The sequence below is a fragment of the Adiantum capillus-veneris genome, chromosome 12 (genome assembly GCF_014529385.1).
Source record: "Adiantum capillus-veneris isolate H3 chromosome 12, ASM1452938v2, whole genome shotgun sequence".
In the NCBI taxonomy this organism is placed as follows: Eukaryota; Viridiplantae; Streptophyta; class Polypodiopsida; order Polypodiales; family Pteridaceae; genus Adiantum; species Adiantum capillus-veneris.
In genome coordinates this window covers 81243563-81257658 of record NC_140942.1, presented here as the reverse complement: position 1 = coordinate 81257658, position 14096 = coordinate 81243563, and the positions used below count along the sequence as shown (strand labels likewise).

Sequence of the window (14096 nt, the reverse complement as noted above, 5' to 3'; positions counted from 1 at the left end):
ACTGAAAACGCACCTGTACGGTGAGGTTATGACCCTCACTGGTGCCTGCTTTGGAGTAGCAATTAGCTACCCTTGTTCCTGCTCAAGGAGGCTCTTGCCTCAGCACAAAAGCATGAAACCACATAGCTGTACATCAGTCAATTGAAGAGCCCTCTTGTGGGGCATCACATAACTGCACGTAGGGGAGAGAGAGAGCAGTGTGTAGTGTGCAGGGCATCACTCCTAGCACCACACCGTACATAGAGTGGTAAGGAAGCACTCCATAGCTCTCAACCTGTGACAATTGCAAAATGAGACCTCTCCCAGCTTAAAAATCAGTGCCACTTCTTGATGCAAGAGGAAAGTGCACAGGAATGTGCCACTTGGCGCGTTTACAGACATTTTCCCGTTTCGGGGTTGCTGCCTAAAAATCTCCCGACTGGTAACCCAACTGACTTCGCGGCAGAGTTGTAAAATGTTCCCCTTGTCATTCCGAAGGTAATGACGCGAACACATTTCATGGCCCAAAATAGCAGTTCGGTAATTTCTAGGAGATGCATTCGTTGTGCTCCCACCGGTCATCTGACCATCTACCCTGCCATACAATGTCCAACCAATTGCAACTTCAAAAAGAGGGTCTCAAAAATAAAACAAAAATCATTGGAAAGAAACCAACAACTAAGGTTAGCAGTCGCCACGTCCTCGTGACATAGTTAACAACTGCCACGTGCTCGTGACAAAAACCCTATACCTTCTGTACAATCAAAGCACCTTTCACAGCTACCTTGACAAGCATCGTCATCAGCAATGGTGCCACACATCACACCTCATTTGCATGTCTCCATTTCCAAGCTCCGACACTCTTACCCGCTCTTCATTCATGGTGGCAACCACCACATCTTCATGCATATAACAAGGTAACTTTACCTTTACCAACACCGGCTCTTTGGATTTTGTCTCCCAGCTCGTATCTCTATCCTCCTCGCTTGTTTCCCAGAACTCCAGCTTGTAGCATCATCATGTTCACCATAGGCCGATTCGATATCAGCATCATCATCCTCTAGTTGCTCCACAAAAGCTGGACCATCGTCTTGTCCTTAAACCTGAAGCTCTCGACACCTACAATTGGCTGCGATTTGTTACCCTTTCGTACAAGCACTCCATAAGAACATGCTCCACCTCTTTTGGCTGCACTGGGCACTTGGCATCTGGTATTTCCTCTGCATACAGATCTTCTTTAACAAAAAGCTCATCTCCGTTGACGAGCTCCTCCACAATCGACACGGGCACCTCACAAATAGGCAACTCCAAAGGAACATAATTGATCGAAGGCCTTACCTTAGCAGGCTCCGCCCTTCGCACATTTGGCACCATCCATGATTGGTCCATAGAACACCCTGCTGTCGCAACAAACACACAATCTGTAGGCTTTAATAATCCTAACTCCAACTTTCTTTCATTTTCTTGCTCTTCACCTTGGCAATTCTGACAGCCTTGGCATAGCCTCTCGGATCTTCATAGCTAACCTTCTCTCGAATGTACGGATGCAGACAACCTAGGACTTCTCCCGCTTGAAGAATTGTGCATTGGCCACTTGGGTAACAGCCACCAGATCTCTCCAGCATGCTTCAAACTTATCCACAAAAGCATCAAAATTTTCACTCACATCCTGTCGTATGCCTTTGTTCCTTGTATCCACTTCAACATCGGACACCACCTTGCAAAACCTGTGTAGAAAACCGGTCTTGGAAACCAATCAAGTCTTGCTTATGTGTAGCTTTCAAACCATCAAACCAGGCTTTTGCTTTACCTCGCTACCAACGGCACTGTCTCCACCTTTTCTTCGTCACTCCACGTGTGAAATTTACGAGCCACTCATTTCATCTTCATCACCACTGAAAATCGGGCAAGCACTCTGCTGTTCGCTTACAAATGCATCACGAGGGAGCAATCAGCGTGCTCCTCCGTGGGGGCTCCAGAAGATAGAGAGGGGGAATGGGGAACACGCCTTACACACAAACAATTGCCGCTATATAGCTCAATAACCACAACACCCCTGTCCTCTCGAAAAACACCTCCAAAAGGCATATTCTTGCTAGCAGACCACTGCCTGTACACTTGTCAACTCAACCACACTGTACCAGACCGCCATTTAACACATAGCCTCCGCACGACACATTCCACCGCTTTCCACACGCACCGAGATCCTCTTTCTCTCTCTTTGCAACAAGGCACCATCGGTTCGAATCGGCCACACTTGCTTTCACAAGGCGGGCACCACGTGCCAATAGAAAAGAATAGACTGAACAACTTTAAGCACTTCAAATAACAACTGAACTGAAATGGAGAGAGAGACGACACGCGACACGGAGTGGCGGAATTCCACCCCAGAGAGTATTGGCCCCAGACCTTGGCGCCCCTTTCGGTATTTCTTTATATTGCATCAACACAGTACAAGCTGGTACTCCAGACTCTGCACCTTCGTACTGAAGCATGCCAGAGAATGAGCCCTAGCTTCATATTTAAAGGCCCTTGGCCTGAAAAGCAGTTATAGTAAAAAGCCTTTAAAACTCAAAAGCTTCTGGTTCAAAAGCAAAGCCAAAAAGCTGCTAGCGCAATTTACGGAAATCCGTACAGCCTACCATGTCATCATGTCAACGCAATTTTTGAAATTTGTCTGTTGCCTAAGGATTAGGGTTAGGGTTTTTGGCAGAGATTAGGGTTTGCAGGTTTTAGGGTTAGGGTTTTCAGAATTAGGGTTTGCAGGTTTTAGGGTTAGGGTTTCCAGCATTAGGGTTTCAGCAGTTAGGGTTTCTGGCAGACATTAGGGTTTAGGCCCCTCAGCCACATCTGTACGTTGACTCCATTCTTTAGGCTTTGACACGTCAGCAGTTTGTTACACTTGCCTACACACACACCCGACATTGCGTACACACAAGCACAAGAGCTGTAGAACAGAGGGGGGGAAGAGGAAATGACGCTAGAATGCAGACAATCCTTGTTTCTCTTTATCCAAGATGGCCAATTACAACCGGCTTTATCGGCACAACCTCGACGGGCATAAAAATCCGGACCGCCGCAGCCCTCGTTGGTGCCATCACTGTGATGGAGCCTCTCTCCTCCTACCTTCGTTGCAAAAGCACACACTCGAGCTCTCTTCTCTCTTGAGCTCCCTTTGGCCCGAAGAAAAAACCCCTCTTGGGCTCGCTTCATGTTCGATAGAGCCAAAAGAAGAAGAAGGTCAAGGAGCTCTCGTTGTTCGAAAACAGTCTCCCCCTAAAAATACTCCTTGGGCCCTTTTCTAGAAAACCCTTGCCCTTCTCTTTTTTACTCTCAAGGGGCAACAATGGCGCCGTCGCTGCTCCCTTGCTTCTTCTTTTTCTCTCTTAAATCATGGCTTGTTTTTTTCCCTTTGAGAGTTCTCCATCCACACTTTCTAAAAAAAGCTAACTTTTATCAACAGTGTTGGGACTATTTTTGGTACTTCCCTTAAGTATTAGCATCCCTTTTCTTTCCAAACCCCAACCACCATTTCTTTTTCCATTTTTAACTGAGGGGTTCTTTAGCATCCATTTCCCATGCTGTCGCTGCTTCCATGTCGATTCGCCGAGTACCCATTGCATCAAGCCACATTGAAACTCTGTTGTGCCGGCTCCAAATCGTGAGAAATTCGCCTCATCTTGACTTCTCCAAGCCCTCCCTTCGTTGCGACCAAAACTGGAAAGGATTACCTGGCACCGCATCACCGTGATATGGCACAAACTTAAGTCCTCAATATCCGCATGGTCCGGGCTCCGTTTGACATGCCGTCAATTCCGACTAATCCCACAATGCATATGCCATTCTGGAATCTGGTCGAGGCCAAAAACTTCCCAGTTGGCACGCCTCCTAGTGCTGACAAGTTGGCCCATAACTGGCCCGCGATAAACATTCACCTGCCAATAACTTGCACTCTAGAGCCTCGATTGATGATCTGGAAAGACCGGCATGCACCACAACTCAAGCTTTACACACCTACTTTCCTGTTTCAGCTCGGGCTACCTATCCCCTTCTGCCTTGCCCGTCGCGAATCTGCAAGACCTTTTAAATTTAAACCGGCATATCTCGCACACCATGGCTTCGTTTGACGAGCCATCTGGACGGGCTCCTAGAGCATCTCGGAGACCACATTCTAGAGCACTAACTCAACATCTCGGGCACTTTGACCTGCCATCCCAATTAGCCCACTTTGGAGGTCTTCCTGGCCTAAAAAACCACCTTAAGCATACATTTCCGCTGCCACTGTCCTGCCCAGGTCTTCCATATTGGCTTCAACCCTTTACCATGCACATGTCAGCATACACAACATCACATTGCACGCTTCCCAACACGGACCAACTTTGGCTGCACCAACGGTGATTCAGTTGCAGATCCCTCGCATTTTCAGTTTTTAGCCTTAGTATTGTTGTCGTTGTCGTCGTCATCATCCGTTGTTGTTGACATAGCCTCATTAGCATCATAGCATCCAGAAGCATTGTAACAGACCTTTGTGCAATCTAAAGCAAATACTTCTCTAGCAATAGAGAGAGGGGGGGGGGGGGGGGGGGGGGGGGGGGGGGGGGTTGGAGGGGGTTTGGGACCCCATCTGGTGTCGTTTCTTGTCTCTCTCTCTCTAGCACTCTTTGCACACTCATTCACAGTTGCATTCCGCTCTCGTGTTTTGGTCATTGCACATTCTCTCATTAAGTGAAGGAAGGCTCTCCCTTCCCGTCAATAACAGGAACCTTGAGCACCCACTGATCACTCATCCTAAGCCATACACCATCATTCACTTCCGCTGCACATTACACAAATCCTAGAATGTGCTCACACTAACCAACGGGGTGCTAATCAAGAATCGGTATGCAAATAGAAATCTGTGATGTGTCTTTGAGACTGGCTAGTCTTTCCTCTCATCAAGCTCTCTGTGTGTCTGCGTAGCTCGAGCAAAAACAAACCCAGGCATCTCTGATCCTCATACGGCATGACTCTAGAGAATGGTCCAATGCCCTCTCTGAACAAGCAATGGAAGCGGCCTCGTATCTCGTAGTAGACGGGGCAGTGGCATGTGTAGTGCAACTCTGTCTGTCTCAGGCTCGATGTCACACAGGGGGCATGTCTTGGCCTCTGCTGGTATTCCGCTGTATCTCCCAGTCTCGATCGTAGCTGGTGTGAAGATGTGCGTATCTGGCCAATAGCACATCGTATCCCATGAGATAGGTGAGTGTCCATTTATCTGGGCCTCGTCACAAAACCATCCTCCGTAAGTTGGAGGAGATGCTCTCTGTAGAAAGCCATCTTCGTGCCTAGCTCCTGAATTGGCTGTATCCATGTCCTCTTGGTGTCTAGCTGAGTCAAGTCCTGGCGAATGAGCCTGGTGATCTCGGATTGTGTAAGAGTCACAGAGGGCGCATCCAATGAGTACTGGAAAGGAGGCAATCTGTCTATACTGAATCCATGCGCCTGAAACCATGACTTCCATCTCCCCATACGAGCATGCTGTATCTCCCTGCACGGCTAACCGTCGAGAAGACTCAAATGCAAGGCGTGCATATCTGTCTCTGGGAAGTTCCCACATGCGGTGTATGAAGGAGACAGATCTGGTGAGCGCCTCAACCACCAGTGGGGAGGCAGCTAGCTCTGCTCGTATAATAGCATGTGGTACTGAAGTCTTGGCCTTAATGAGCTGCGAGATCATAGAGACCAGAGGCTTCTCCATGTCCCTCCATCCATCACTGCGGCCTGTCCTCCCATGATGGTCCAGTGAAGGTCCCCAAATCTCAGCTCCATAGAAGGAGACAGATCCCATCTGGAGGGGGTTTGGGACCCCATCTGGTGTCGTTTCTTGTCTCTCTCTCTAGCACTCTTTGCACACTCATTCACAGTTGCCTTCCGCTCTCGTGTTTTGGTCATTGCACATTCTCTCATTAAGTCAAGGAAGGCTCTCCCTTCCCGTCAATAACAGGAACCTTGAGCACCCATTGATCACTCATCCTGAGCCATACACCATCATTCACTTCCGCTGCACATTACACAAATCTTAGAATGTGCTCACACTAACCAACGGGGTGCTAATCAAGAATCGGTATGCAAATAGAAGTCTGTGATCTGTCTCTGAGACTGGCTAGTCTTTCCTCTCATCAAGCTCTCTGTGTGTCTGCGTAGCTCGAGCAAAAACAAACCCAGGCATCTCTGATCCTCATAGGGCATGACTCTAGAGAATGGTCCAAAGCCCTCTCTGAACAAGCAATGGAAGCGGCCTCGTATCTCGTAGTAGACGGGGCAGTGGCATGTGTAGTGCAACTCTGTCTGTCTCAGGCTCGATGTCACACAGGGGGCATGTCTTGGCCTCTGCTGGTATTCTGCTGTATCTCCCAGTCTCGATCCGCAGCTGGTGTGAAGATGTGCGTATCTGGCCAATAGCACATCGTATCCCATGAGATAGGTGAGTGTCCATTTATCTGGGCCTCGTCACAAAACCATCCTCCGTAAGTTGGAGGAGATGCTCTCTGTAGAAAGCCATCTTCGTGCCTAGCTCTTGAATTGGCTGTATCCATGTCCTCTTGGTGTCTAGCTGAGTCAAGTCCTGGCGAATGAGCCTGGTGATCTCGGATTGTGTAAGAGTCACAGAGGGCGCATCCAGTGAGTACTGGAAAGGAGGCAATCTGTCTATACTGAATCCATGCGCCTGAAACCATGACTTCCATCTCCCCATACGAGCATGCTGTATCTCCCTGCACGGCTAACCGTCGAGAAGACTCAAATGCAAGGCGTGCATATCTGTCTCTGGGAAGTTCCCACATGCGGTGTATGAAGGAGACAGATCTGGTGAGCGCCTCAACTACCAGTGGGGAGGCAGCTAGCTCTGCTCGTATAATAGCACGTGGTACTGAAGTCTTGGCCTTAATGAGCCGTGAGATCATAGAGACCAGAGGCTTCTCCATGTCCCTCCATCCATCATTGCGGCCTGTCCTCCCATGATGGTCCAGTGAAGGTCCCCAAATCTCAGCTCCATAGAGCAATACAAAGGCCACCAAAGTGTCAAAGAGCCAGAGCTTCGTCCGAGGCTCCTGAAACTGAACCTGTGAACACATCCTTTCCAATTTACCCAATGCTGCATGGGCTCTGGTCAATCTAGTCTCTTCTGCCCTTCTCTATGAAAATGCTGGTCCACTGAAAACCACTCCAAGGTAAGTGTAAGCATCTGTATACTCCACCTTCTCCTGTTCGTATGTGAAGGCGGGCGCGGACCTCCTGATGCACTGTGGGGTGGTATTAAAAACCATGACCTTGGTTTTACCAAGGTTGACGGACAAACCACTTTCTTGGGCAAACCTATGCAAAGCATCCAGTTGACGTTGCATCCCCTCCGGAGAGTCAGAAATCAAAACAATATCATCAGCATATAACAATAGTGGAATCCATGTCCCTGCTAGCTGTGCACCTCTATCACCATCTCTCTCAATGTAGTCAAAAACCTCATCTACAATGTAGAGAGAGAGAGAGAGAGAGAGAGAGAGAGAGAGAGAGAGAGAGAGAGAGAGAGAGAGAGAAATGAAATGTTATATTAACGTCTTCAAAAGGCCATAATGACCTGTGAGACCCGAAAGTTACAAAGTGGTGGATCTGATACAAAGTCAGAGTAACCAAATAGCCTAATAACAGTACAAAACAAAGATATCTACTATGGGGGCCTAAGTTGGTCGATGTGAGCCAAGCATAAGATTAAGCGGGAAAATTTGGGTGGCTTGTTGGGATGGTTGAATCACAAGAGATCTAGCATCGGCGTTGGCGAATCTCATCAATTTCCTCCATGGTTAGTAGTCTGACCGGGCGTCGTGCATGCTTGGCCAGCGTGCTCCGAATTTTCTGTCGTAGAATCCGTCGATGCTGTGTAGTTCTTCGCAGTCGTGGGCGCCTGGATTTCCCTATTCAATCGCTCGGTCAATCAGTGTGCCTCTCGTGTGAGACGAGGGGGAGCTCTGTTGTGGGAGTGGCTCTTGCGGCCGTCCCGTGCCTGCTTTGAAGAAGTTTGTGATCCGTCTTTGAGACTGGCTAGCCTCGCCATTCATCAGGCTATCTCTGTGTCTACGCAACTCGAGTAAGAACAAACCCAAACATCTCTGATCTTCGTATCCCATGACTCTTGAGAGTGGTCCAAAACCCTCTCTGAACAGGCAGTGGAAGCGACCTCGTATCTCGTAGTAGACGGGGCAGCGGCATGTATAGTGTAGCTCTGTCTCAGGTTCCGTGTTACACAAGGGGCATGTCCTGTCCTCTGCTGGTACTCCGCTGTACCTCCCAGTCTCAATCCGCAACTGGTGAGAAGATGTGCGTAACTGGCCAATAGCACATCGTATCCCATGAGACAAGTGGGTATCCATGTATCTGGGTCTCGCCACAAAACCATCTTCCGTAAGCTGGAGAAGGCGGTCTCTGTAGAAAGCCATCTTTGTGCCCAACTCCTGTGCTGGTTGTTATCCATGTCCTCCTGGTGTCTAGCTGGGTTAGGTCTTGGCGGATGAGCTTGGTGATCTCTGACTATGTAAGAGTGAGAGATGGTGCATCCAGTGAGTAATGGAATGGTGGCAGCCTGTCTATGCTGAACCCATGTGCCCGAAACCATGATGCCATCTCCTCATACCAGCATGTTGTATCTCCTTGTATGGCTAACTGTCGAGAGGATTCAAGTGCTATGCGAGCATATCTGTCTCTAGGAAGTTCCCATGTGCGGTTTATGAAGGAGACCGATCTGGTGAGCGCCTCCACCACAAGTGGGGGGGCCGCTAGCTCTGCTCGGATAATGGCACGTGGTACTGATGCCTTGGCTCTAATGAGCCGCGAGATCATAGAGACGAGAGGTTTCTCCATGTTCCCCCATCCGTCTGAGCGACCCGGCCTCCCGTGGTGATCCAGTGAAGGTCCCCATCTCTCTGTTCCATAGAGCAGTGCTGAAGCCACCAAGGTGTCAAAGAGCCAGAGCTTCGTTCGGGGCTCCTGAAACTGAACCTGCGAACACATCCTCTCCAATCTACCCAATGCTGCGTGGGCTCTAGTAAGTCTGGTCTCTGCTGCTCTTCTGAGTGAGAATGTAGATCCGCTAAAAACCACTCCAAGGTAAGTGTAAGCGTCGGTGTACTCCACAGTCTCGTGGCCGTATGTGAATGTAGGTGCTGACCTCCTTATCCACTGTGGGGTGGTGTTAAACACCATAACCTTGGTTTTACCCAGGTTGACAGACAAACCACTTTCGTGTGTAAACGTGTGCAAAGCATCCAATTGACGTTGCATTCCCTCTGGGGATTCGGAGATCAACACTATGTCATCAGCATATAACAAAAGTGGAATCCATGTCCCTGCCAACTGAGCACCTTTATCCCCATTGCTGTCAATGTAGTCAGAAACCTCATCCACATACATACTGAAAAGGGTAGGAGAGAGCGGGCAGCCTTGCTTCACCCCAATAGTGGAGTGAACCGGTGTAGAAAGTCCCTCCGGGGTGCGTACATGCCCTACTACTGATCTGTACAATGCCATGATTCCCCAAATGAGTTCTGTGGGTACTCCCATTTCCTGTAATCTGCGCATCAGTCTAGCTCTGGGTACCATGACGAAAGCTTTGCGGAAGTCCACAAAGCTACAATAAATCCGTCTCCTATGAGATCTGCCTTCCTCGATGATGGCCCTGAGTGTTAGGATATGGTCAAGAGTGGAGAAGCCTCTCCTGAATCCTGCTTGCCCAGTTGCACGTATTCCTTCCCTCTCTGCCCATCTACTCAGCTGTTGCTCAAGAATGGATGCATACAGCCGTGCCAATGTGTGCCCAATCATAATAGTGCGATAATTCCCAGGTTCCATGGGGTCTCCTGATTTGAAGATAGGTACGATCGTAGATAGGCTCCAAGTGTCCGGTAGGCCCTCACACATGGCCCGGTGTAACATAAATGCTAGGAGCTCTGCTAGTAGGTCTTTGGCATGCATGAAATGCTCTGCGACTAGGCCATCATGATCATATGCTCTCCCAGTCTTCATCCTGTCAATAGCTTTCTTCACCATCTCAGCGGTGAAAAAGCCACATGCATGTGGGCATGGATCGGGGGGGTTGGGGAGGGGCGGCTGTCTGGGTACTGTGTACAAAGATGATGCGTACTGACCCCATGTCTCTGTGGAGGAAATAGCCGGGGGGGGAGGGGACTGCTCATGAAAGAGCCGCCACGCTTCACGCGAGTCCTGACTTAAGAATAGCTGATATAGATCCTTCTCGAGTCGAGCCAAAAAAGCCCTCTTCTTTCGCCGCACCAAGCGTCGGAAGTCAATTTGTGACTGTCTGTGAGTGACGTCCCCCAATAGCACCTCCCTCTGGAGTCTGGCTCTAGTCTCCCCGATCGGCGGCTCTGCTCAGGTTGGGTGTGTGGGTAGGCTTCTGCTGCTGCCTCATGTAGTGTCTGTGTCAGTATAGTAGTTAGCTCCTCCAGAGGTCGCCCCGGGTCCTCAGTGCATAGGCGTCTGTAGATTCCGTCCATGTATACAGAATCCGTCTCCCGTGTGAATGTGTAGCTAGTAGGGGCTACTACTCGTGGCTTGTGTGCTACACTGAACTGGAAGGAGATGGTCATTAACACTAGAGCATGATCCACTGCCACCCCGACCGGTCTGGGCCCAATTGTGAGATCGTGGATACTGGAGATGAGATTCGGCTGTGCCATGACATAGTCCACTGTGCTGGCTCCATGTCTGTGTGGGAAGCATGTAAATCCTTCTGCTGCAAGAAATCTCTGTAGGCCGTTCAAGATGGCCAATCCATGTGCAGTGCCCATGTCTATCAGGTGTCGCCCATACTCAGTATATTCCATATCGTGTGATATTCTGGAAAGGCCCGTCTCTTCAACATCTAGTTCTCTTAGCATCTGCTCTGAAGTATCATAAAACACTGCCTGGTGATGGGCAGTCCTAGCATTGAAGTCCCCTAGGATGACAATGTCACCGTCCCTAGAGAACTCCCATATGTCATCATCCAAAATAGAGAAAGGGGACTGTCCTTTGGGTGATGCATAAACTGATGTACTCGGGGGAAAGTAGCAAATAGCTACATAGAGGTATCTGCCTGTCTTTGCTTTCCGTCTCACCCACATGTACCTAACCTGCTCGTCCCTGCAGACTATATGTATCAGTGGCTGCAGATCCTCTCTAAATAACACTGCCACTCCTCCCGAGCCCCGCCCTCTGTGCTCTGAGCGTGTCTCCTGTCTATAGGCTGTCTCCCACCTGTATCCGCTGATGTGAGGCATGGATTGCTCAGGGGCCTGGTGTGTCTCAGAGTAAAAGATGATGTCTCTTCCAGTAAAGCTATCCTCAAAAGCCCCCACATCAAGACGCATAGATCCATTGCAGTTCCAGGCAGCTACTTTGAGTGTGGTCCCATAAGTCTCGCACCGTCATGTGGAGCGTCGCTCTAGTATCACCACTTTCCCGTCTCGGTAAAAAGCGATCTTGCCTTTTCCCCTTGCCGCTCTAATCTCCGGCATTACTTCCTGCATATGAGCAATCTGCGAGTTGGTGAGATCATCCTCGAGAAAGATGCCAGTCTCTTTGAGAGTTGGTCTTTTCTTTAGGAATGACTTCTTTGCTTCCATGGAGGGAAAACGGAGGATGAGTGCTCTTTCTTTTGAGGTTTCTCCACTGCTTCCATTTTTCTTTATGTTGCCCACTCTCCATGCCCTTGTGTGCGTCGGCTCAGGAATCCCCATCAAGGTTGTGAGTTCTTTTACTTCTTCGTCCACATTGCCTTTGTCTTTAAGACCGCAAATTCTCACATGTAAAGCGCGCACCCTTCTCCTCTGCTCCTCCTCTAGTGTCTGATCGATGATGTTGTTGGGTGTGGACGTGGGCGTTATCTCCTTGCCTTTTCCTTTCCTGGCCACCTTGTTCCATTGCTCGGCTTCGTCCGCCTTCTGTTGAGTTTTGGTAAGAACATCCACCCAAGAAGTCGTCATTTCTTTGTGCTGCTCTTCTCCCTCTTTGATGGCCCGTACTTGTTCCTTGATGGTGTTGATTTCGTCGATTACTGAGGGTTGCAGTTCGCCCTCTTCCAGTGTGTTTCTTGATCGTGCTTCGGCGAGATCTTTCTTGAGTGACGCGATCTCTTCCTCTTGGGCCGTCACTCGGTCTTCCAGCGTGCTTATCTTGCTCTCTTGGATCAACACGCGTCCTTCGAGTATGTTTATTGTGCCCCAGAGATTGCGGTTCAACTTGGTAACGGTCTCCGTCATTTCCTCTTTGCATTTTTGAATGGCATCCTCCAAGGGGTCGGCTTTATCGTTCATCTTCCTCATGCTTGATCGCCTTCCGCAAGGGAGTTAGATGACGCGTGCACCCCCCCTAGCAGCGGGTGCGGCAGCTGAGCGAGTGGGGGGGGTCGTCCGCAAGGGGGGTCACTAGGTGTGCGTGTGCACCCACATTAGCGACGGGCGCGACGGGTGGTGGAGCGTGAGGCGGTAGGGGCCCGGGCGGGGGGGGCGAGAGAGAGAGAGAGAGAGAGAGAGAGAGAGAGAGAGAGAGAGAGAGAGAGAGAGAGGGGACCGGGGAGGGGCGGCGGGGGGAACAGAGAGAGAGAGAGAGAGAGAGAGAGAGAGAGAGAGAGAGAGAGAGAGGGGGACCGGGGAGGGGCGGCGGGGGGAACAGCGCGTGGGGTAAGAGAGAGAGAGAGAGAGAGAGAGAGAGAGAGAGAGAGAGAGAGAGAGAGAGAGAGAGAGTAGAGAGACAATGGTAGGACTCAAAGTGCAATTGATTGATTAGAAAGTAGCCTCTATATAGGCTTTGTGCTGTACAATCATTGGCTATATGGGTTGCATCCTTTTTCTATTGGACCATGTCAACATTTATCCTTTCCTAGGTGGCACAACACTTTCCTACATGGTGCTGCAAGTTGGGCTTACCCCAACAGGGTGAAGGGGTGTGACCAATCGTCGAAGGAGTGTGGCTTTTGGCGAAGAGGCATCTCTCTAGAGCGAAGAGTTGCGACCATCCAAGTGCAGGGGCCCTCCTTGGCATGGCACTTCTCGTATCAGTAACTAGGACTAGATGTAATAATGTAACATAGTTACACTCTTGAAACAAAGGTGCAACTGAATCATCAACCTGCTACCCCTCTGCTAGATATGACCTTTGTGCTGTTGGCTATGCATAGCTACATGCTACTGTTGACAGTGGACATTTTCAATAAAAAGATTGCTTTTGTACATAGAGGAAAGGTTAGTCCATTCCTGGTGTATCAAGTTCTGCTATCTTAATGTCATGACAAATCATCAACAGAACACCTTGAAAACTGTCTCTCTTTCAGCCATAAAAGAGTCTATACAATTACTGCACTCAATCCAACGTCCTACCAATGCGTCTGTACTGTGGGATAGCGTCGCAAATGTAGGTAGAAATTGCAGAACCCCAGACTTCAGATAATGTGCTTCACTGTAAGACTACAACTCAAACAATGAAGGTCATGATTGCATGCTTAGTAACCATTGGAAAAGCACCATTGGTTTGGTTACTGTGCCACAACTTGGTGACTTGGGATAGTGTCACAACTGTAGGTAGAAATTGTAGTACCCCAGACTTCAGATAATGTACTTGGCCTAAAACAATGGCGGTTATAATTGCATGCTTAGTAACCATTGGAAGAGCAGCATTGGTTTGGTTATTGTGTCACAACTTGGGGACATGGGATAGCATCACAACTGTGGTTGTAGTACCCCAGACTTCAGATAACATGCTTGATTGTAGACAACACCTCAAACAATGAAGGTCATAATTGCATGCTTAGTAACCAGTGGAAGAGCAGCATTGGTTTGGTTACTGTGGCACAACTTGGTGATGTGGCGTGACCTGAATGTACTGGAAGAGGAGAGGAAGAGCTTACCCCGAGCCTGGCCTGAAGAGCAGACTGGAGTCTGAGCTGGAGCTCGTGTGAAACGTGGTACAGATTACAACGGGAATTGCGGCGCAATTCATGGGTCGTACAGTTATGACACAATGGGCTGGACGTTGGGAGAGCTTTTCGGCCAGTTATTGAGAGTGTTGAATTTCTGAGCTTTTGGACATCAGTT

The 14096-nt window shown here is 49.3% G+C and overlaps 1 protein-coding gene across 1 annotated transcript in view; it reads left to right on the top strand.

Moving 5' to 3' along the window:
* LOC147446025 (uncharacterized) overlaps positions 1-14096 on the top strand; it is a 30792-nt gene that overhangs the window by 13772 nt on the left and 2924 nt on the right. The gene's annotated exons all lie outside the window — the stretch shown is intronic.